Source organism: Lissotriton helveticus, chromosome 11, assembly GCF_964261635.1.
Source record: "Lissotriton helveticus chromosome 11, aLisHel1.1, whole genome shotgun sequence".
Taxonomy (NCBI): Eukaryota; Metazoa; Chordata; class Amphibia; order Caudata; family Salamandridae; genus Lissotriton; species Lissotriton helveticus.
Window position 1 is genome coordinate 1,038,785,831 of NC_136072.1, and position 25,602 is coordinate 1,038,811,432.

Genomic DNA, 25,602 nt, shown 5'->3' on the forward strand with positions numbered 1-25,602 from the left:
AAGCATTTGCAAGAACAAAAAAGCTGGTTTCGCTTGCATGAAAGCTTTCTCTTTCAACAATGGTACCAAATACTTCTGCCTTGGAACGTTATAAAAGGGGCAGAACAGCATAAGGTGCATGTTATCTTGAATGGAAAAATTATCGCATTTGCATACAGGTGCGTCCTCAGGCTTAAACCAGCCCTGTCTGTCACAGAGTACCAAATAAATCTGGTTAAATCGGAACTTAACCAGGAGCCACCTGTGAAACGGGATATTAACTAGGGCAAGATACGGTTGGATGGCTGTGCAGGTAATTGTCATATAATGTGCTCTAACCGTAGGTTTTGTTAACTGGAGTTGCTCTCTCTCCAAGATCTTCGGCTTGTAAAAGTTTTCCTTGACCCAAGCTAAATCTGCTTTTTTCAGATCCAACGGAGAGGAGAAAATCTCCGGGCGTCCAAGTTCTACTGAGCACTTATTATTATGACAGCCAAGCAATGTCTTTGTTTATCAAGTTTTAAACAATCCATCAGAATTTTGTGGTTAAGACCGAAGTTATTGATCCAGACCCTAATCCACAAAAGAATGGGTGCCATGGAGAGGATATCAGTAATATACCCTACTCCAAGCTCCTGATGGACAGAAAAAGTGGCTGTCGACAGAGGGAGTCCTAACACAGAACAAAAAAACGTATTAACCTGTTTGAATGGTTTCAATTTTTACATAGCCCCATAGTCCAGCTCCGTACCTAGCTATAGCCAGTGATTTCGCCCTGTACAAAGCTAATAATGCACCACTTGGCTTCCCTCCAAGTCTCCTTGAGAAGCTCAAGATGGCGTTAACAGAGCTCCTCACGGCTTTGGTTTTTGCTGTTATCTGAGGAGACCAACTGCCCTTGTTATCAAAAATTATGCCGAGGTAGGTGAAAACTTTAACATTAGTGATCACTTCCCCCTTACAGTGAAAAGGTTTAGTATTATTTTTGGCAGCCCCATAAACCATAACGTGGGATTTAGAGTTATTAACCACAAGGTCAAGAGAAGACATAAAATCACTAAATGTATCTAAGAGTCTCTGGAGGCCAAGATGTGTCCTAGCTATTAAGGCGGCATCATCCGCGTACAGGAGCACTGGAATATGAGTGTGTCCTGCACGCGGTGTGTCCACAGAAGCAGCCAAAAGGTTCTTTTCCAGAGAATTTATATACAAAGTGAACAGCATAGGGGCGAGGATGCAGCCTTGCCGCACACCCCTGCCTGATTTAAACCAAGCTGTACGATGTCCCTCTTGATCCATTCTGATGGAAGCCTTTAAATCCTTGTGCGGTTCAGCCAAAAAGTGGACCAGAGGGGGATCCAATCCCATTTTTAACAGCATGGCCCACAGCTTCGCTCTATTTACTAAGTCAAATGCTGTGGATAGATCCATGTAAGCAACAAAGATTGCCCCCTTTTTTGCCTTTGTATACTTAGAGATTATCATATGCAAATTTAGACATTGGTCCTCTGTCCCTCTTCCTGTCCGAAAACCATACTGGGCGTTGGACAAAATATCATTTTCTAATGTCCATTTATTAATTTTAGCCAAACGTACTTTACCCAGGATCTTCATAGAAGAATCCAACAAGGAAATAGGGCGGTAGCATTTGGGGTCACTTCTTAGTCCTTTTTTAAAAATTGGGACAATGATTGAACATGTCCAGGTATTAGGGAAACCCCCTACAAGTACATGATTAAACACATTCCTTAATATCGTAGCCCACATATCCTGATTTGATTTATAAAAATCTAGAGGAACCCCATCGGGTCCCGGGGCTTTACTCTTGGCGGAACCAATTATCGCGGTCTTAACTTCAATTTCATTAAAATCTAGATTGGGTAGCATGTCAGAATAACAGGGTATATGGAATGTTTCATAGGCTTGATTGCTCCCATAGATGGCTGAGAAATGATTAAGCCACTCTAATTCTGGTATATTTGCCTCAAGGTCTAAATTACATGATTGGGCAAATAAAGGGTTATTTATTATAGACCAGAATTTGGAACTGTGTTTAAGGGTGGTTGAGTCCATTAAAGCGTCCCAGGCTTCTTCCTTTACTGCTTTTTTACGTATTTTTACCGCCTCAGCATATTTTTCTCAGCTGCGCTACCACTAGCTTATTTCTGGGGGAATGTTTAAGCGCTGCCATCAGTGCAGAGTGAGCTTTCGAACAAGCATGGTCGAACCAACCAGAGACTGGGGCAGGTCCCCTCTTTGGGCTAAGTGTAAGCTCTTCTTCCACCTTAGAGCAGATCGCCTCGAAGGCGGCGACTATCTCTTTACCCCCCTTTTCAGGGTCTCTACAAATCTGAAGTTCAACCATCATGTCTTGTTCGATAAGGTTTAAAAAGTCCTTTGGGCAAACCTTACACCATTTTAATTGCCTCCCTTGGTCTTTGCTCTTAACATTCTTCACAGAAGTGACCAACAAATCCCCTTTGAGCAGTCCAAGCGACCCATCCAGAGTTAAACACACCGGGTTGTGGTCACAAAATCCACTTTCAATAGCATTGTAAAAATGAACATAATGGAGGAGTCCTGGGGATAGAAAAATGTAATCAATAATAGATTCACTACCCCTCGCATTATATGTGGCCACACGATCATTCGAATCAGAAAAACCCGGTTCATATAGTTCTCTTCCAGGGGATCCTCATCAATAGTCATAAGCATTAGAATATTCCCGCCCATGCGCGGGACCCCGGAAACAATATATTATGTGCCCCACATATATATAGACATATATATATAAATATATATATATATATATATATATAAAAATAAGCAATTGCAGCCAAATAAAACAGAGCTGTAATATGCTGTGAAGAATTTCCACCATACAGTGTATTTTGCATTAGAAACATGAGAAACAACACCAATGCTTGTTTAGAAACTGTTTTAATGCTTAAAAAACAGTAGAAATTCTCATAACACACTGTAAACATATACAGCTCCCAGGCTGCATTGCAAATCCCCAGTCTAAAAAGACTGAAAAGCTAACCTGTAGCTGAATGTACTAAAACTGACGCTGTGCCTTTAAGGCACCTCTGCCCCTAGCTTCCCATCATGCCTCAGGGGTTACAGTTAGGTCAGTTCTTTCCGGCTCCTTCAGGAAGGACCCTGGATACTCAGCTCCACATTTTTCTGCCTTTTTCAGTCAGAAAATCTTCAAAAGAACAATTTTTTGATTTACTTTGACTTTTCAAATCAGAGTCAAGTAAATAACTGCTTAGCAGTCAATTTTTTGTGAGGTTTTCCTGTCAGGATGCCCTCATTATTTGATGATTGCCCTTCTTGTGGCCACAAGAAGGCAAAAACGGACTCTCATGAGGTCTGTATTTTATGCTTGCCAGAGGATCATGATCCTAAAGACTGTTCCCATTGTAAAAATCTGTCTGACAGAACTCTTAAAGACAGAGAGAGGAACAGGCTCTATGGTCTGGCCCAGAGATCCATGAGAGGAAGATCTACGGAGAGGAAGAGTTCAAAGAGACCCAGAACTCCCTCCAAAGGCAAGTCAGAGCGTCCATCAACCTCAGCACCGGGCTCGGCGCTGAAAAAACATCTGATGGACAGTTCGAGAGAAAAAGCTCCGTCGACGTCGAGATCGGCGTCGATGAGGAAATCGTCGTCGAAAAGAAGTTCGCCGTCGTCGAAGAAGGCTCCGCCGTCGTCAACTAGGCGACGATCGGTGTCGAGAGAAGCCACGAGATCGCCGTCGACGAGAAGATCGACGTCAGGACATAAGTCAACTCCGCCGCCGTCAACCAGGCGACGGTCGGCGTCGAGAGACAGGTCACACTCGACATCGACAGGCTTCGAAGAGTGTGACACCTCCGCCGACTTCTCCACGGAGGCGCTCGGCGTCGAGGAGCAAGAGCCCCCTCGGACGATCGTCGTCGAGGAAGGGATCATCGAAGGCACGTCGGCGCTCGATGTCGAGGATGTCCGATCCTCCGCCGTCGCCACATGCCAGGTCGAGATTGCCAGCTCCGTCGACGGCAGGGCAACGCCGTTCGACGTCGAGACCTTCGTCGACGGCAGGGCAACGCCGTTCGACGTCGAGGGAGAAGACTCCGCCGTCGGCACATCATCGACGTCGAGGGACCACAGGTCAACGTCGAAGCATTCAACGCCGAAGGTTGTCACCCCGTCGACGCCGCAGAGGCGTTCGACGTCGAGGGAAAGGCTTTTGAGACGTCCTCCAACACCGGTGAGACGGAGATCTCCTTCGGTGCCTTCGACAGTCCTAGTGACACAATCTGCTTCACTCCATTCCTCCTCAAGTGCCTCGGGTTCAACGGGGTCATCTTCTAGGAGTAGGAGTCCGGTACAAAAGAGTCCCCAGCGGGGGTACACTTCACATATAAGACTCTCGCCAAGATGGTATGCTCCTTTGAGTAATTGGAGGGATTCTAAGGCACCAGAGAGACTTCAAAGGTACTTGAGTCCAGTCCACAGGTCCCCTCTTCAGCAAGCAGAAGAGGCAGATGGACAGAGTCCTGCCATTCACCGATCACGCTCACGAGAGAGAGGAGCGGACAGGTCGCATGCCCCTAGGGTCTCCCGATCGCCAAGGAGGGAGCAACCCAGATCTCGAACACCGAGAAAGGAGGTACGGACTGAGAGATCGAGATCTCCAGTACATCAGAAGGTATCACGTTCTCCTCGAAGGGAGGAACGACCTAGGAGATCACCGGTGAGGAAGGAGCATTTTCACCACAGGAGAAGGACTCCATCATCCTCCCCTCCATCTTCACCTGGATCTTCTAAAAGGGATTACTCTCCAACGCTGGCAGACAGCCCTCGCTCAAGAGCTTCCCCTCTTGACGACGTCAACACATATCTGGACGTCTTGCAAAGGGGTGCTCACAAACTGAATATAGAGATGACCACTCCAGAGGTGTCCACTACTGTGATTTTTGAGACCCTTCATCACAAATCATATACACGGCCGTTGCTCCCATTAGTTCCAGGAATAATGGACCCAATCAAAGAGGTTTTCCTCACGCCAGCAACGATCAGGGCAGTACCGGCACGTATCCAGAAAAAATATAGGCCGGCCGACTCAGATCCTATCTTTGTTAAAGGTGAGCCTGCGGCGGACTCAGTTATTGTAGCCTCAGCTAAGAAGAATCACACAGTCGCTCCTTCTTCGTCAGTTCCTCCTGACAAAGACAGCAAGACGCAAGATTCTTGGGGACGCAAGGTATGCAGCACAGCAGCTTCATCCCTGAAAGTCTCTAGTGCATCAGCCCTTCTGGGAAGGTACGATAGGGCCCTATGGGACTCCATGGAACGATTCAAAGGGAAATTGCCCAAGGAGGACCAGAAGGACTTTGAGGAGACAGTGACTGAGGGCTGTTTGGTGGCAAACCAAATGATTAGTTCATCAGCAGATAACGCCCTTCTAGCTGGACATAACTACTCACATGGGATATGTGCGAGGAGATCCTCTTGGCTGCGTTTAACTGGGCTCAAACCAGATGCACAGCAGCGCATCCTCAATCTGCCTTTTTCCGGATCTTCACTCTTCGGGGAGCATGCCGATCAGGAAATGGCCCGTATGAAGACTTAGTTAGACACAGTAAAGGCAGTAGGTCTGGAAAAACAGAAAGCACCGTTCAAACGACGCTTCAAGACCAACAAAAACCGGGGAGGCCAACAGAGGGTTCAAACCCCTCAATGGTCTCAAAACAAGCCACAAGGAAAGCCACAATACAGAGGTGGAAGGTCGAGCAGAGGTAGAGGCGGACATCATCAGTCCTCTACCACACCTAGAGGAGGCAAGGCCTGAGCAGTGGCTTCCTCTGACAGTTACCCACTCCAGTGGGAGGAAGTGCTGCACAACATCTGGCAGAGTGGGTCAGCATCACGAAAGATCGGTGGGTGCTGAATATACTGCGCAATGGATATGCGCTACGTTTCAGGAAAAAACCACAACCGACTCCTCCAAAAAAGTCTCGCTCGTACCAACTAGAGCTCCTCAAAAGGGAAGTGAGCGTCCTCTTAAAGAAAAACGCAATCGAAGAGGTACCCCTATCCCAAAGGGGGAAAGGAGTGTACTCAAGATATTTCCTTGTCCCCAAAAAAGACCAAGAAGGAAAATTCAGACCGATTTTGGATCTTCGACTCCTCAACAAAGTGGTGGTCAAAGAGAAGTTTCGCATGTTGGCACTCCACCAAATATGTCCTCATCTACAAATCGGAGATTGGATGTGTTCGGTGGATTTACAAGACGCGTACTTCCACATTCCTATTACACCAGGTCATCGAAAGTACTTGAGGTTCCTGGTAGGGTCCAAACATTACCAGTTCAAAGTGCTTCCTTTCGGACTCAAATCCGCACCAAGGGTCTTCACCAAGTGCATGGCAGTGGTAGCGGCGTGTCTACACAAAAAAGGTCTCTTTGTGTACCCATATCTAGACTGGCTCCTGAAGAGTTCGTCACCTCGTCAAGCCTCCAAAGACTGTCACCTGTGTCTCCAACAGCTACACATGCTCGGCCTCCATGTGAACTCAGAAAAATCGATCCTGCAGCCCACGCAAACTATCCACTATCTGGGAGCAGTTCTAGACACAGTTAGGAAGAGCGTTTCCTTCGCAAGAGAGACTATCTTCCATGGGACAAAAATGCAAAAAGTTACTTCAGGTTCCTCGTCCAAAGGTGCGAGACGTAGCGTCTCTGTTGGGCTCCATGGCGTCCTGCATCTTCCTAATACTGAACGCCAGGTTGAGGATGCGGCCTCTACAAGAGTCTGTGGAGGATCAGTGGGACCAAGCGACTGGAGATTGGGAGGATCGAATCATCCTGTCTCAAGCAGCACTGACCTCAATACAGTGGTGGACTCGCCCTCGGAATGTCCTGCAGGGAGTCCCTTTTCAGCAACCTCTTCCTTCGCTGTCTGTGGTAACGGACGCATCTCTAGAAGGCTGGGGTGCTCACATGGGTCATCTTCAGATTCAGGGTCGCTGGTCGACCAACCTTCAGACATACCACATCAACATGCTGGAGCTTCGAGCAGTTCATCTGGCGCTCAAAGCGTTCTTTCCAGCAATAACAACGGACAAAGTCCTGGTTCAGACGGACAACACTACAACTATGTTCTATCTGAACAAGCAGGGAGGAACTCGATCTCGCCCTCTGTCTCTGGAGGCCCAGACAATCTGGCACTGGCTTCTGGCTCGGGGACTGTCGGTGGTGGCAGTACACCTTCCAGGCGAGCTAAACACAAAAGCAGACGCACTCAGCAGGCACTTCGAAGATCAGCCAGACTGGGTGCTAAACGACAAAGTGGTCGAAGAACTCTTCCGTTGCTGGGGTCGTCCAGACATAGACTTATTTGCGGATGCCAAACGCCAAATGCCACGCCTTCGCGTCCAGGTTCCACCGGCCAGGGACGCAAGGGAACGCTCTCCTGCTGGAGTGGACAGGAATGTTCGCTTATGCTTTTCCCCCTCTGGCACTGATTCCGAAGGTGGTGGCCAAGCTCATCAGATCGAGCATGGACATGATCCTAATTGCTCCGGATTGGCCGCGACAATGGTGGTATCCAGATCTGTTACATCTGTCGCTGTGTCCACACAGACGTCTGCCGTGCAGGCCAGACTTGCTGAGCAAGATGGACGGTAGGATCCTGCATCCCGAACTCCCGTCGCTGAACCTGACTGCATGGCTCCTGAGGTCTTGCAATATGGACACTTAAATCTGCCTCCGGAATGTATGAATATTTTAAGAGCGGCAAAGAGACCTTCCACAAGGACGTCTTATGCGTTCAAGTGGAAAAGATTTTTCATTTGGTGTAAGGACCATGGCTTTGATCCCACCAAAGGACAAGAGGTAGTCCTGCCATACCTCCTATACTTAGCGACATCAGGGTTGAAATACGCTTCTATTAGGGTTCATTTATCCGCCATAGTAGCGTACAGAAAATCACCTACACAAACATCGTTTTTTCAGGTCCCAGTAGTGAAGGATTTCCTTCAGGGATTAAAGAAGGTCTATCCACCTGTGAGAAATCCTTATCCTCCCTGGGAGTTGAACCTGGTTCTCTCCAGACTGATGTCTACACCGTTTGAGCCTATACACAAGGCCTCCTTGCAGCATCTCACTTGGAAGGCGGCCTTCTTGGTGGCAATAACCTCTGCGCGCAGGGTTAGCGAGATACAAGCACTCTGTTGTGGTGAAACACAGTGTAAGGTTCCTTGGTGCAGAGTGGTAATGAGGGCTCACCCATCTTTCCTTCCAAAGGTGGTATCGGATTTTCATATAAATCAAACGATTACCCTTCCTTCTTTCTTTCCTAACCCATCGACCCCAGCTGAGAGGTCGTTGCACTTGTTAGATCTTAAACGGGTGCTAAAGTTTTACCTGGAAAGAACTAAGGACACCAGAAAGACAGACCAACTCTTTGTCAATTATGGTGCAATGAGGACCGGGTTTGCAGCAGCCAAAAGAACCATCTCCAGATGGATTGTCTCTTGTATTAAACTAGCATACCAACTGGCTGGCAAACCTTTGTTGCAATCACCCAAAGCTCATTCCACTAGAGGGAAAGCAGCCACAATAGCTTTTTTGCATGACATTCCTATGTCAGAAATATGCAAGGCTGCGACATGGAAATCAGTCCATACCTTTACAAGGCATTATTGCCTAGAGTCTGATTCCAGAGCGGATTCTCAAGTAGGGCAAGCCTCCTTGAGAAACCTTTTTGGGTAGAGTAAGGCCTATTCTTGGGCCTACGGATATGAATGTTATCTGTTGATTCCTTTGCCCGCAGGGATGAGGTGAGGCTCGCTACTCTATTCTAATGCTTATGACTATTGATGAGGATCCCCTGGAAGAGAAGGATTAGTTACTTACCTGTAATCCTAGTTCTCTTCCAGGGGTATCCTCATCAAAGTCATAAGCAACCCTCCCGCCTCCCCGGGCAAAGGACTTTGTTTATTACATAGGAGATGTTTTTTAACCTGTTATTACCATGGTTTGGTTTTCAGTCTCCGAAAAGAACAACTGACCTAACTGTAACCCCTGAGGCATGATGGGAAGCTAGGGGCAGAGGTGCCTTAAAGGCACAGCGTCAGTTTTAGTACATTCAGCTACAGGTTAGCTTTTCAGTCTTTTTAGACTGGGGATTTGCAATGCAGCCTGGGAGCTGTATATGTTTACAGTGTGTTATGAGAATTTCTACTGTTTTTTAAGCATTAAAACAGTTTCTAAACAAGCATTGGTGTTGTTTCTCATGTTTCTAATGCAAAATACACTGTATGGTGGAAATTCTTCACAGCATATTACAGCTCTGTTGTTTTATTTGGCTGCAATTGCTTATTTTTATATATATATATATATGTGTATGTATATATATATGTGTATGTATATATATATGTGTATGTATATATATGTGTATATATGTATATATATATGTATATATATGTATATATATGTATATATATGTATATATATGTATATATATGTATATATATGTATATATATGTGGGGCACATATAATATATTGTTTCCGGGGTCCCGCGCATGGGCGGGAATATTCTAATGCTTATGACTTTGATGAGGATACCCCTGGAAGAGAACTAGGATTACAGGTAAGTAACTAATCCATCATTTGCAGATAATAGATGTTCCATAGCTGATACCTTCAGATTATGCTCAAAATGGGGGGGGAGTCGTAAGGTCAGGCCCATTAAAGTCTCTGATCTGACAGTGCAAACCGCACAGATGAACATTAAAATCGCCCATTAAAATGATTTGAACAAAAGTGGTTTGTTTTGACATATAATCTGTTAAAAACATACTTAAACTTTCTAAAACAAAATTGTCAACAATGAGTCAATACATAAAGTTAATTAGGTATCAAGTTAATTGAGTGGTTCCTTCCAAAGATATTTATGGAGTCCAATATTTGAATGCTCGTTTTTATTGAAATTAAAAAAACATTCAAATAATATTGGACTCTATATAAATATTTGGAAGTGAGTGTTCTCAATTGACCTTTATGATTATGCATTGACTCATCGCTTGTGTATTGATTTACCCAATCCAACTTGGATCAAGGTTTGAGCTGGTCTTTCATGACTGAGCGCGCATGACGTGGACCTGTCCTCCCGTTCTGAATAGTATTATGAAACCGTACCCAGTAAACTCCAATATTTTGTACGTGTTGGATTGAAGATTTTATTGTAGCAATTGCAGAATATTGTACTACAGCGAAGATGCATGGAAATTTTTAAATGTTGATACTAGTTTATAACCGTAACTATGTTCATGGTACGAGTAGATATACATGCTGTGTGCATACTCCTGCCATCCAGTGTTTGGCTCAGATATGTGCACATTTTTTGCTCCAAGAAGTCTTGAGTCCCAAGGTGTGGGATTGCAATTTTCCTAGGCAATATGCATGGGCATCGGTTCCATAGTTAGACTTTTTTCCTGCCATCTTGTTCAGATGTGTATACAGGAGCTCCAGTTCTATGCCACGCATTCTCGTGGGGACTTCAACACCATCTCTGGGTGGTCCAAACAATTCCACTGTTTGTTGGTCTCCATTGTTGGGTGTTGCTTTGACTCAGTGTCTTGTTCGAACTCTCCACATTGAGTTCTCCGGACCACAGAGTAATCCTGTGTGGCACGTCTTGTGTTCTGCAACAAATGACACTTAACCAAAGGGTACAACACGTTGCCTTGTCCTCTGAAGCTTTTCAGCAACCGGATGCGTCAAATGCTGAAATCGTAGAGGTGTTCTTGTCGGAGGAGGTAGACTGAGTCTGACATCTAAGCTTAAGGGCCCGACTGGATCAGTGCCCGTTGCCAAGGACCACAGTGAGTACTATTCACTTCCATCCTTCAGGGGCACCGGCCTAGAGTTCCCGTGCCTCATCTGATGGCTCTGGGCCAGCACTGCCTTATTGCCAGACCCAGCGCCTTTGTTACCTCTGGTGCCGAAGTCAGATTTGAAGCCTCTTCCCTGAATGTCGTCCACCACTTTAGTGCTGGATCTGAGGACTGCCTCTCAGCTGCATTCTTGTTACACTTCCAAGCCGAAACCCACCTCTGGGTGCTGACCTTCGGCACCATTGTACAACATCAGAGGAGCTCTATCAGCCCATTCTGCAACCGCTTCAGGAATGTCAACGCCAGTCAACAGAGGTGCTACAGTGCCGGGCAGTCTGGATCTAGTTGGGCCTCTCCAGCCACCTGAGCATTCATCCCTCACAAGAGACTGACTTTCAAGGGGGCCCTCCACCCTCCTTAGTAACTAATGCCAAAAAGCCTCTGCGCACTGACCGAGACACCTGTTACTGTCTGGTCCTTCCAGGCCTCCCTCCTACCTCCCCTCTACTGCCCATGAATCCTCTCCCACTATAAGGACCAGGATCTTTGCATTCAGGCAGTGAGGTCAGTCCAGGGTCTCCCTGTGATCCCCAGACTGACCTTTGGGATGACTCTGGTTGATTCCCCTTCCAACCCCAGCCTCTTTCCATCGGGCACGGACCCGGATTTGTGCCCGACTACACCCTCACCACATGAGGTATTCCGGAGGACGAATTTCTTCGTGAACCCCCCCCCCCCCCCTCCCCCCTCCCCCTCTCGGGTCGCTCCAGTACTTGTTGAAGGGTATGCTTAAACCATCTTCAAGGAGCCAGTGAAGCCCAAAGTAGTCATGCCCTGGGTTGACAAAGTTTGGCTTTTCTCCCACAAACGTGCACATGTACATCAGAGTGCAATTGTACCCCCTAAATTCCCTGATAGTTCACACAGCCATGAACAGAGTGAACTCCCAGGGTACAGGGAATGCGCTGCCTTTGGAGCAAGAACATAAATGCAGATGGCAAGCACATCAAGGTGAAATTTTCCACTCAGTGATGCATTGCTAACTATTGGTTTACTTTTCCCGTATGATAAAGCCCACTAAGATCTAATGTTGGATATTATCCAACCGCTTCCAGAACAATACTGCAAACTGGGGCATGGGTTGGTGACTAAGGGTTGGGGGTATAAATCCTCCCAACACTAACATTCGCTGTGCTCTGGATGCAGCAGGCACAGCTGCATGCAGCGAACTAGTCTCCTCCACCATGCATGTCTATGTATCGCAGATTTTAAATTACTTTTTAGAATGTGCCTTTTGATGGAAAGCATCTCTTCGGCCCACTGGTCAATGAGCTGCTCGAGAAAATAAAGGACAGACCGTGCTAAAGCCATGGATGCACTACAGACACCACATACCTGTGACTCTTTTCGCCACCCTCTGAACCGCGGTGCAGCCAAGGCATCTGCAAAGTCAGGCTTAAACCTGCACCAGACAGCAGCAATCCCCTTCACGGTTGCTACAGGGGGAACAATGACCGATGTAGAGGCGAAGGAGCAGCTCCTAAAGTAACCACCACCCCAAAACAGTCACTCTTCTCCTTCTGACCATGCCACACCTGTGGGGTGGCAGGTTGCAGGGGTTCTTGCCCCACTGGGAGGCAATTGCTGCTGACTGGTAGGTTCTAGGCATCCTACAAGAGGGGTACGGTGTAGAACTGCCCCAAAGACCACCCAATATTCCTCCACACACTTTTTATAGAACACCTGGAGGAGCTGCGCCCTCTACTTGCCAGTTTTGGGAGGGAAAGGGGTGCGGCATAGAGCCGGTGCTGCTGCAACATTGCAGAAAAGAGGTACACGCCCTGTACTTTCTGATGTTTTTCAAAAAAAGATGGCTCTCGAACTCCTACTCAACCTCTGGCCCCTCAAGTTTATCCTTTCAGAACATTTTCACATGGTCAGACTTCAGGATGTCACCTTTTGCAGCAAGGAGGCTTTGATTGCCCTAAACTTAAAAGGACCCTATACTTCCATATTCCCATCCACCCTGCTCATCTAAGATTCCTGCGTTTTGTGGTGTGTGCAACATTATCAGTTCAAAGTGCTGCCCTTTGGCGTCGCAACAGACTCCAGGGTATTTACCAAGTGTTTAGCCTTGGTAGCAACGCACCTTCAACTGGATGGCAACATTTTAAGTTACTAAACTTATATATAATCTATTTAGTTGTAGGTCTTTCAGGCAGCCCACGTCATCCAGTATTCTGCTGGTAATGTCTTTAACATTTTTCTTCTGCCCCTGTACAGCATGGTCTAGTGGAAGTCCCACTTTAGGCTTTGGTTTACCACACTGCAAACGCATTCTGAATTTTTCACAAGGAGCATATCCACACCCAAAATTGAAGCCCCTTTATTGCCAGAGGCTACTATGCCAATGTGCTTTGAGAAATATTTTACTTGACATTTTTTTAGATCTGTGAGGGCCTAACAGTTCTCCCAACAATTACATTCTTTCAGATGCGATAACGAAACAAACGGTGACAAAGCTGAGAGGCTGGCAGCTAATGCCAGATCTATTGGCTTTGCTAATGCTGGTTTATCCATGTTGGCTGGTATAAGTTGGCCATATTCCTCTCCTAGGTTTATCCTAATTAACCTGTTTGTAGCATGTGCTGTTGTAGAGACAAATGCTCTGCATACTCCTGCCATATCGTTTTGGGTGCAGATGTTAAAGTAGGTTGTTTGGATCTCACATTATACCATCGTCCAGGCAGGAGAAAGTGGATCCATTGTCTTAAGGCTTCAGAACATAGTTTGTGTTGGCTCTTTAAAATCCAGCTTTCCTACTCCTTTCCAGACCAAGCTTATGTGCAAAGTGATGACACTCACAGCAAGTAGTGGTGGCTCAAAGCAGAAGTACCCACAACGTTGGTAGAATGAACTGTGAGCTCCCTGCTCCTGGTTTTCTCCTCACCTTCCTGAAGCAGTAATCCAAGATGGGCAGACCCTGCCTATCAATTTCCTTACCTTGAAAAAGAAGCTGTAATCTGCTCTGCAACCCTACCATATAGCAAATGGCAGGGTTTAAGACACCTAATCAGACGTCCTATGCATACAAGAACTTCATGGAATTTCTAAAGGTATCCCTATGTCCACCCTTTAATGTCCATCTCCAGCCACGGGTATGTAGGCAATACACTTCATCGGTCTTTGGTAAGCAGTTCTAGCCTCCATATTCTGCCATGCCAGTGGATTCCAAAATGTATCCCACTTGCCTCAGTACTCTGATTCACACAATACTTTCTCTGCCAGCATCTGTGTGGGGGTATGTGAAGCATTACCCCTAGTTGCCAGTCAGTGAACAATCTTATTTTTAAGTTGATTGAAGTTTTCCTCTGCCGCCCTCCACAAGATGTGGAAGTGGTGGACAAATCTGAGCTGCTCAGGCTTCCCTGCTGGGTCGTCATGCCAAGTGCTTGCCTCCCAGAGTTTGACTCTATGACCTCGGAACATCTGGTAGGTTGGTAGTGTAGGATCACAATGGCAGTTGTGATACAGCTGCCGATGAGGCCTGAGATGTTGCTCTCCACCTTCTGCTGGCAATGGTGTCGCGGGATGGAGTACTCTACCTGTGTTTGCAATGGTATGCTGGGGATTGGAGCGCTGGCTACTTATACTTGAATATAGGGTATCTACTGATCCCTTCAAAGAACCAACAGTTTGCTCTAGTGCATAGATCCGAGTGTCAAACCCATTTAGGGCTGAAATCTTCCTTTCAAAGTCTTTGAAAGAAGCCAAAAGACTGTCATCTGGGGTGTCCTTCCTCGTAACTTCAGGATGGACTGCTGAGGTCTAGACGGGGCATGCACACGCTCTGGGATAATCTTCTGCTCTATTTGACCCTGGGCAACTCTGGGGTGGAATTTTTCTGTCTGGTTCGCACCACATCCCTTTTTACTCATCCCAAGTCTCCTGCTATGACCTCCAAAAAAAAATCCTTCACTCTTCTATCCCTCCACTATCCTTTTCAATCCAAATAACAGATTAACATGTTCACTTATCAAATTTCATATTTCACTATACTTCTCCAGTATTAGGGGTGTCTTTCATAGATTCACATGCTTGAATATCCCCCGTCGTCGAAGTGGGAGTCCCACGGTACATAAAATAGCAGTCATATATGCATGTATACATGAAAAATATAACTAATAAAAATATACATACATATAGTGCAGTAAATTGTAAATTCTAAAAGTACCATAGAACATAATAGGCCCATTGAAAAGCCTAAGGGAGAACTCACTTTAGTAGCATATCTGAGTCATTATGTGTTGGATCACATTCCAGCCAATCAGGCTGTAGCCTCCTCTAGAACCTTCTCCTCAGAAGCCCAAGTCCTCAGATTTTCTACCGCACGTCGTGTGAAGGGAGTCTCCCTGAGCTCTGCTCAGTTTTCTTCAACTTTACCTGTTTTTTCTTCAAGAAAATGTCTTCAAACAAGAAATCCCTGTTTAAAGCCTGCCCTTCATGTGGTAAACTGCGCCTTTTCCACGAGGATCCACACAGTAAATGCATTTACTGTCTCTACCCAGACCATGAGGTGAAAAACTGTAAGTACTGTCGCACTTTCCCTCCTAAGACTCTGAGAGATAGAGAGGCCCGTCTCCTTCTGTGGCTACAGAAGTTGAAGACTTCGGAGTCTGTGGTTTCTGATGTAGAGAGCCTGTCATCTTTTACTTCAAAGTCCTCTCAGAAGCGTGGGGCTGAGACTGAGGTTCCTTCTCCTTTTCTCAAGAAGAGTAGACTGTTGGATCCCTCTAGGATTGTCTCCCCACAGGATTCGCTTCAGGGCACGTCTACGGGACCTGGTTCTCTGACGTCTGCGCCCAAAGCCTTATCTACCAGTAAGAAATCTGGTTTTGGCTCGTCGACGGGCTCGTCGACGTCTTCAGCGTCGACTAAATCCATTTCTACCACCTCCACGTCGACGACGACATGTTCCATGTCCACCGGCGCTACGTCGACGACGACCACCTCGTCGACGGCGACCTCGAAGGTGAGACCCATCTCTTCAGTGGTGAAGATCTCGTCGACGACCGTCAAGGATAGACCGTCGACGACGAAGCTGTCGACGCATCCATCGTCGGCGCATACACCGTCGACGAAGACCAAGCCTCCACTCAGCGCCCTGTCGACGACGAAGCCGTCGACGCATCCATCATCGGCGCATACATCGTCGACGAAGACCAAGCCTCCACCCAGCACCCCGTCGACGGGCCCGTCGACGGTGCCCCCGTCGACGGCGCCTCCGTCGACCAGCACTACCTCGTCGACGGCCTCGTCGACGACTCTCACACCGTCGACGCCTTCGACGTCGACGGCCAAAGCTCCACTCTCGTCGACGAATAAAGCCCCGCTTCCGTCGACGGGCCCAGGAATCCTCGTCGACGAAGAAAATTCCGTCCAAGTCGACGCCGATGGCCTCTTTGTCGACAATGCACCCGCCTCAGGGTGTTGCTGATGGTGCCGCATTTACGCCAATGGGCTCGTTGGCGTCGCACCAACCTCTACCAAAAACGGCTTCCATCTACACAGTGGTTACTGCTTCTTCTTTGCGGACCATCCCACTCATCCAACTGAGTCCTGTGAGGAGTGGCGCTCGTCTTCGACAAATTATTCCAGTCTGGTGAGGAAGAATCCGGACACGATTCGGAAGTGGAAGGATTATTTACACAGGCAACAAGTCCTTCGGATTTGAACATTAAGTGCCAGGAATATAGTGACGAGGGTGATGTGGTGGACAATGTCGAAGATGGGACTGACTTGTTTCCTGTTGATACGTCCGAACCGGTGCCTTCAGAGCCTATTACCCAGATACCTCTGTACTTGGTGATGAACCTTCAGCACATGCTGGATGATTATAACCGCAGGTTTCCTTCTTCTACTCCTGCTTCTCCAGCACCACTGCCTCCTCCGCAGCCTCGACCGCAACTTCCTCAGGCACCTACACCAGTTTCACCGGATGGTGCTCGCCCTGACACTGGCGACGAGGATCCGGATCCTCACAACACAGATGACGACGACAATGACGCCGACATGGCTGAGTGGGACAATTATAGGGCTCAAACACCTTCCACTCCGCCCACCTCGCCTCTACATTCGCCCCCAGTGGACATGGCACATTTCCACAATTTGATGATCCGGGCTACAAAACGGTTTCATCTCAAAGTCGAACAACAACAACAGCATGAAAGTGACTGCTTTCTATATGACTTTAAAGACATCTCACAAAGGCAATCCCACACTATACCAATCGTGGAATATATTTGGAAGGAAGGCCTTAAATTGATGGAACGTCCCAATTCTGTTCCTGCGGTCTTACCCAGATTGGACAGGAAATACAAAGCACCGGCGTCTTCTCCGGCCTGCTTGGTGTCTCAACCGAAGGCAGATTCGGTAATTACTCAGGCTGCACAAAAAAGATCGCGCAATCCTGCAACGCCACTCACGTCTCCTCCTGATCAGGAAGGCCGCAAATTGGATTCCATAGGAAAGAAATTCACGACCATGGCGGCTACTACAGTGAGGGCGGCAAACACTCTGGCTATACTGGGCCGTTATGACCGCCAGATGTGGTCCGAGATTGCTGCATTGATTCCTCAGCTGCCTGAGGCAATCCGGACAGAAGCACAGGCGATTATTCACGAGGGGGAGTTGATTTCTTCCGAAATCATTGATTGTGCACTCGATATTTCCTCCACGGGATTTCGACAATTGGCGGGGGCTGCAGTTTTGAGGCGTCAAGGCTGGCTGCGCTCTACCACTTTCCGTCCTGAAGTACAGGCAAGAGTCCTAGATTTACCGTATGACGGAGAATTGTTTGGCAAACATGTGGATGATGCCCTTGAGGCGATAAAGGACACTGACACTGCGAAATCCTTGGCGAGCCTACAATACAAGAAACGGCCTTTTCGGGGTGCACGGGGTAGAGGCGGAGGCTCCTCTACTTTTCGTGGCTCAAGTCAATATCGTTCATTCAACACCTACAACGATAACAGACAGCGGGGTGCCTATCAATCTCAAACTCGACAATCCACCTCCAGGCCTTACCAAAGGAAATCCACTTATAGAGGTGGATCAAACACCAAAAAGCAGTGACTGCCTCAGACCCTTCCTTTTGCCGACCGTACATCTTGGAGGTCGCATCTCGAAATACTTTTACAAATGGTCCACAATCACCTCCGACCAATGGGTCCTGGACGTTGTATCCAAAGGACATACCCTGGAATTCACAAAATTTCCACCCACTCATCCACCTTCGGGGCCACCACCCCCTCATTTCAAGGACCTTCTAGTCCAGGTGAACTTAATGATCAAAAAAGGAGCCATCGAACTAGTGCCGCAAGGTCAACGCGGCAAGGGGTTCTATTCCCGCTTTTTCTTAGTCAAGAAGAAGTCGGGGGAATGGCGTCCAATATTGGATCTACGAGCTCTAAACAAATTTCTAATTTCAAAAACTTTTCAGATGTTAACTCTGATCCAAATTCTGAATTTTCTCAATCCAAGCGAGTTCTATTCCACAATCGACCTTCAGGACGCTTACTTCCATGTGCCAATCCACCCCAGACACAGGAAGTATCTCCGCTTCACGGTCGGGCAGCTACACTTCCAATTCAAAGTCCTGCCGTTCGGCCTCCGCTCAGCACCAAGGGTCTTTACCAAGATCTTGGCCCCCGTAGCTGCCTTCCTACGTCTCCAAGGTATCCAATTTTACCCATACCTGGACGACTGCCTCATCAAGGCGAGCACTTTTCACCAGACGGAGAAGCACACTCAAGTTTGCGTCTCCCTTTTCCACGCCTTGGAGCTTTCAATCAATTGCCAGAAGTCACACTTTCAACCATCGCAACGGAGAAATTTTCTCGGAGCCTTGCTAGATTCTCGGCAGGGAAAAGTGTTCGTTTCCCAGGAAAGACAGGACCGCATTTTAATGATGGTGCGCTCCCTCCAATCAAAACTGTCCGTTTCTGTCCGAATGTTCAAATCATTCCTTGGCATGGCCTCCTCGTGCATCCACCTCATTCCAAATTGCAGATTGCACATGAGGACTCTCCAGGAGGAACTGGACAGGCAGTGGAAACAGGTGTCGGGGTCCTTCGAGGACAAGGTCCTTTTAACACCTCGCATACAGAAAGCGCTGGAGTGGTGGGCTCACCCTCCACACATATCTGCGGGCCGTTCATTCCAGGACGAACCCCCAACTCTGACGCTTACGACAGACGCGTCTCTCGAAGGCTGGGGAGCGCATATCGACGGCATGTCTGTGAAAGGGAAGTGGACGGCAATACAACGAACTTGGCACATCAATCGTCTGGAACTCTTGGCGATTTTCTAAGCCCTCAAATCTTTCCAGAGGTTAGTGCGGGGACACACTTTGCTGGTGAGGACGGACAACACCACCAGCATGCACTACCTCAACAAGCAGGGCGGCACGAGGTCTCTTCCACTTTCTCAACTAGCACAAGAAATATGGGATTGGGCGATTCAACGTCAAATTCATCTCACAGCCATTCACGTGCCAGGTGTGGCCAATGTTCTGGCGGATTCTCTCAGCCGAGCGTCATCAGACAATCACGAGTGGGAACTCAATCAGCCCACGGTCGAGTACATCTTCCGGCGGTGGGGCCAGCCACGGATGGATCTTTTCGCGACTGCTGTCAACAAGAAATGCCCACGCTTTGCAAGTCGGCATCCCCACAGAGAGTCGAGCGGGAATGCATTTTCGATCGATTGGTCGAACGATTTCATCTATGCTTTCCCTCCGCTTCCTCTGATCCCTCGATTGTTACACAGGATGAGGTTCCAACCTTGTCGCATCATCCTGATCGCACCCAAGTGGCCGAGACGTCCATGGTTCACGGACCTGCTCCTCTTCTCGCAGTCCGATCCGTTGCCACTCCATCCTCTGCCGCACCTCCTCACGATGCAGCAGGGACTAATTTGTCATCCGGATCCAGCATACCTTCAACTCCATGCCTGGAACCTGAGTACAATGAATTTGCACGTTTAACTATTGACAAGGACTGCAGGGAGGTGTTAGCGCGGGCTCGCGCACCCTCCACCATAAAAACGTACCAACTCAAGTGGAAACGTTTCTGTGTCTGGTGCCGCACCAAGGATTTGGACCCAATGACTGCAAAACCTGAACAAATTTTACCTTTCTTTTTATCCCTGGCAAAATCAGGTCTGTCCCACTCAACTCTTAAAGTGTTTCTGGCGGCGATTTCCCGTTTCCGCCATGATGGTTCCACATCTTTATGTTCTTCAAGGATCATTAAACAATTTTACAAGGGCCTTTTTAGGATGTTTCCACCTATCCGTCGCCCTCCGCCTGCCTGGCGCTTGAATTTGGTCTTGTCTCAACTACTTCTACCACCATTTGAACCTATTCACTCGGCAACTCTTAAATTTTCTTACGTGGAAAGTTGCTCTCTTACTCGCCTTAACGTCCTCAAGACGTGTCAGTGACATCCAGGCGTTTACCATACAGCCTCCTTTCCTAAAATTCTCCAACGAGGCCGTGACATTACGAACTAATCCTAAGTTCATCCCGAAGGTTCCCAGTGACTTTCATCTCAACGAACCTGTAATTCTGAAGACTTTCTTTCCTGCTCCGCAAACTCCAGCTGAGCGGTCATTGCATTCATTAGATTTGAAACGTGGTCTCAAATTCTACATTCAACGAACTGCACCTATCAGAAAATCGGATCAATTGTTTGTGGCATATGGTCCAACTTGCAAAGGACAACCTGTTACCAAGCAGACTATAACCAGGTGGATCTCCTCTACCATATCCTTCTGCCACCAACGGGCTGGAAAGCCCCTTCCTGCTCCTGTTCGAGCTCATTCAACTAGAGCAGTGTCTACTTCGGCTGCCCTTTTTGCGGGGGTACCCTTACGCCAGATCTGCAGAGCTGCTACTTGGTCGAGCAGCCATACTTTTACTAAGCACTACTGCCTGCAATCAACAGACGCCGCGGATGCGGCAGTGGGTCAAGCGGTGCTGCGGAATCTTTTCCAGTAAAGGTGAGCCTCTGTTGCTACCCGCCTCCAGTCATAAAGGTTTTTTCATAATTATGTTTTGGTATTTAGTGCATATTACCATATATATATTTACCTTCTTTGCTTGATGTATTACCTTTATGACTCCTGTGATGTTTTTACTGCTTTCTACTCTATTCAAGCATGTGAATCTATGAAAGACACCCCTAATACTGGAGAAGAACTATAGTTACTTACCTGTAAACTGTGGTTCTCCAGTATTGGTGTCTTTCATAGATTCACATGCGACCCTCCCATCCTCCCCTCAGAGGCTCTCTTTCTCCTCAGGCACTTTTACTTACTCTGTGCTACGAAAATCTGAGGACTTGGGCTTCTGAGGAGAAGGTTCTAGAGGAGGCTACAGCCTGATTGGCTGGAATGTGATCCAACACATAATGACTCAGATATGCTACTAAAGTGAGTTCTCCCTTAGGCTTTTCAATGGGCCTATTATGTTCTATGGTACTTTTAGAATTTACAATTTACTGCACTATATGTATGTATATTTTCATTAGTTATATTTTTCATGTATACATGCATATATGACTGCTATATATGGGGCACTCACCAGACTTTGGGGGCATCTTACATTTACCGGGTGACAGCGCGTGTGGTCCCCAGCCGCCGCAGGCAAACGCGGCCGCTGGGTAGAACTACACTACCCAGGATCCCCTGGGACGCCGACTTCCGTGCTCCCCGGACTTCCGCGCCTGGAGGCGCTTAAATCCCAGCAGCCCCTCCGGTGGAGCGGGGCACTCACCAGACTTTGGGGGCATCTTACATTTACCGGGTGACAGCGCGTGTGGTCCCCAGCCGCCGCAGGCAAACGCGGCCGCTGGGTAGAACTACACTACCCAGGATCCCCTGGGACGCCGACTTCCGTGCTCCCCGGACTTCCGCGCCTGGAGGCGCTTAAATCCCAGCAGCCCCTCCGGTGGAGCGGGGCACTCACCAGACTTTGGGGGCATCTTACATTTACCGGGTGACAGCGCGTGTGGTCCCCAGCCGCCGCAGGCAAACGCGGCCGCTGGGTAGAACTACACTACCCAGGATCCCCTGGGACGCCGACTTCCGTGCTCCCCGGACTTCCGCGCCTGGAGGCGCTTAAATCCCAGCAGCCCCTCCGGTGGAGCGGGGCACTCACCAGACTTTGGGGGCATCTTACATATACCGGGTGACAGCGCGTGTGGTCCCCAGCCGCCGCAGGCAAACGCGGCCGCTGGGTAGAACTACACTACCCAGGATCCCCTGGGACGCCGACTTCCGTGCTCCCCGGACTTCCGCGCCTGGATGCGCTTAAATCCCAGCAGCCCCTCCCGCGTCGCGGGAGCGCGCGGGGCCGCGCCGGGCTAAGCCCGGGCAAAGGGCGGGCCCTCTGTGGCCCTCAGAGGCCAGAGGAGGACGGGACGGGCCACTACACTTGGTTGTACTACAGGAGGAGGTAAAATCAGATGCTAACCTTTCCCCCTCTGTTGTTTTGATTTGTACATTGTTCCTATCGGTATCCTATTTCCCAACCACGATGTCAATCTGGGAAGAATTGAATGCCATGTGCGGTACAAATTATGCCCAGGATTTATTAACTCCCCCCGTGGTTGTCAGAGACGGTGAACTAATAAATTTCACACCTCCCGCATCCCCCGAACCAACTTTCTGTACCGCCCATTTCTCCGCCCCAAACCCTGTTTCACAAACTTCGGATAAAGTGGAGACTCGACCAAACGACCCCGTACCCTCCCTTCATTTGACCCTGCTGGCCCAAATCGAACGAATGTTAAACAGTGCTCTATCACCACTGGTCGCAAAAATTTATGATCTGGGGGAGAGGCTGACCAGGATCGAAAACACTGTAATAAGGTCCCTCCTACCAAATGCCAACACGATGATATCCACATCCTCCACCCTTACTAACGTTCATGAAAGGCCTATGAATAATGCTTCTACCATACTTCCCACTTGTGACCCCCCTCCTATACCACCCATCCTAAGTGGTAGCAACGTTCCTCTCAATACCACTCATAGACTCCTGGAAAGAAGGCATCAATTGGACCTACCCCCGGAAGCCGCGCCATATGTTACCGTGCTCTCTGGGGTCCCTGAACTCACCCCGGGTAAACGTGAACTACAGCAGGACCTAATGAATAAAGCCATTTTCTGGCTCAAAAACCATAGACCTTTACCATCTGTTTTAGACGGCGGGATATTGAGCGTCAGGAGGGTGGGGTGGCTTGGTTCCCTGCCCAAAAATGTTCCAGGAGATCTGATTCTAATTAAGTTTAAGGACAGAAACATTGCTCCCTTTTTACGTTCTACCCAACACAAGGCTGGAGATGGCTCCATCCGTATCTGGGATCTGCATGACTTTTATCCCGGCCCCGGTGTACCAAATTACTATCATACCTGATGACAAAGGAGGATTCTGTGTATTTTGGATTGGGATCTTGAATAGTTTCATTTGTCAAACTGCCTTAGCTTGTCCTAAACAGTTTGTTTTTTCTTTTAATTATGTTTTGAGTTGTTGGATTGGTTCTCTGTATGTTTGCATCTTTTCTCTGCTTGCTTTTATGGTTTTAAATTCAAAAGCCGAATAAAGCTTATTTTGAACTTTGAACTTTGACTGCTATTTTATGTACCGTGGGACTCCCACTTCGACAACGGGGGATATTCAAGCATGTGAATCTATGAAAGACACCAATACTGGAGAACCACAGTTTACAGGTAAGTAACTATAGTTCTTATTCACCACTAATCCTTCGTTCCATAGTAGCGTGCTACTTGCCATAAAAAGGCGCTTCAACATCCCATCAGGGGTAACAAGTGCTATATAATTGCAAACCTTTTTCCCTCTTCTATCCATTTGCTAATATCCACCACCCAAATTACTTTCATATTTCACCTTAATAATTCAACACTAATCCTTCATGGATTCTGGAGTAGCGTGCTACTCGCCGAAAAAGCGCTTCGACCCCTCGGGGGTAGTAAGCGCTATATAAATGCAATGACAATAGTGTGTTCCCCTTACCTTGACGACTGGCTGATCAAGTATGCCACGCAACAGCAATGTCTAGCATACACGCAGACAACTATAGACATTCTATGCAGGCTAGGATTATCCATAAATGTAGCCAAATCCCACCTTCAGCCCCTCAAAGTACAACAGTTGCTCTGGGGAGCTCGAGGCTGGGTAAAGCCCACCACATTCTCACCAGGGTGACATGTTTGAGAGCCTGCTGCCTTTTTCTTCCGGACCGCCTCGTAACTATGCTTCCTAGACATGATGGCAACCGGCACTGCTATAGTTCCTCATGCAAGAATACATGTGTCCTTTACAGCAGTGCCGAGCAGCATAGTGGTTTCAAACAAAGGGTCTATGGGAAGATCTAGTGTTGATTTGGGACCATATACATGATTCTCAGAAGTGGTGGAACGCAAATAACCTGTTGCAGGGATGGCCTTTACTAAACCCAGTTCCACAGGACACCATTACTACAGATACCCCACTCACCACTCGCCAGATGGGGAGCTCACCTACAAGATCATACTATACAGGGCTTGTAGATGCCTGTGCAGCAAAGTCTTGTTGCTGGTTATCCAGCTTGCACTTCCAGAATTCCTTCCACTCATTCACAAGAAAGTAGTTATTCTGGGTGGACAACACCAGCTATGTTTTACCTACAGAAGCGGGGGTTATGCACTCTTCCCAGCTTTGTTAGCCCAGAGCATCTGTTTGTGGGCGATACATCACAAGGTGCAGCTGGTCATCCAGTATGTTACAGGTCTGGACAACAACTTGGCAGAACAGCTGGACGCATCAACAAGTCTGAGTTGAAAGTCTACCATGTCTCCCCTCCAACCCTACTTTATTTCCAACTGTGGGCTTTTCTTCATGTAGATGTCTGCCACTTGTGAAAAAGCATCATGCTCCATCTTCACCGCCAGGTTACAACACATACAGTCCATAGGCAATGCACTATGGATGAACTTGTCCAGGATATTTACGTATGCTTTTCTGCCTCTCCTGCTCCTATAATTTGTAGTCCGCAGAACTTCACTCATCTTAGTAGCACCAACTTGGGCGTGTCATCCATGATACTCCACTCTGCTAGCTCTCTAGAAGCTCCCCAGCAGTTATGACCTTCTCACACAAAACAATGGCACTCGGACACCTAAATCCTCAGCAGCTAAACCTTGTGATGCGACTCCTGAGGTCTTAGTTTGGTTCTCAATCTCTCAGGAGTTCATGGCTTTGCAAAGCACGCAGGCCCATCACCAGGGCCAGTTATGTAGCCAAATGGAAATGTTTCATGTGCTATGGTCTTTGCAAACCTCAATCCACTTGCACTTTCGCTATTAAACTGTTACCTTCTCTACCTTCACCAGTCAGGGCACGCCTACACTTCCTTTTGGTTAGTTCTGGCTGCTTACCTACAGAATAGGCAACACACTTAGCCATTCAGAATACCAGTCATCAACTTCATTTAAGAAATTACGTGGGTTATTTTGCTCTTTATCCCTTCTGCTCCATTGTGGATTCTTGACATTGTTCTTACTAGGCTCATGGGGGCTCCTTTTGAGCCACTTAATTTGTGCCCATTGCAGTTTCTTTTGTGGAAAGTTGCTTTCCTTTTAGCCATCACTTCAGACTAGTTTGTGAGACA

General features: G+C 47.8%; 1 protein-coding gene across 1 annotated transcript in view; it reads left to right on the forward strand.

Moving 5' to 3' along the window:
- The window catches only part of PPP1CC (protein phosphatase 1 catalytic subunit gamma), a 309,686-nt gene that overhangs the window by 229,882 nt on the left and 54,202 nt on the right, over nucleotides 1-25,602 (forward strand). The gene's annotated exons all lie outside the window — the stretch shown is intronic.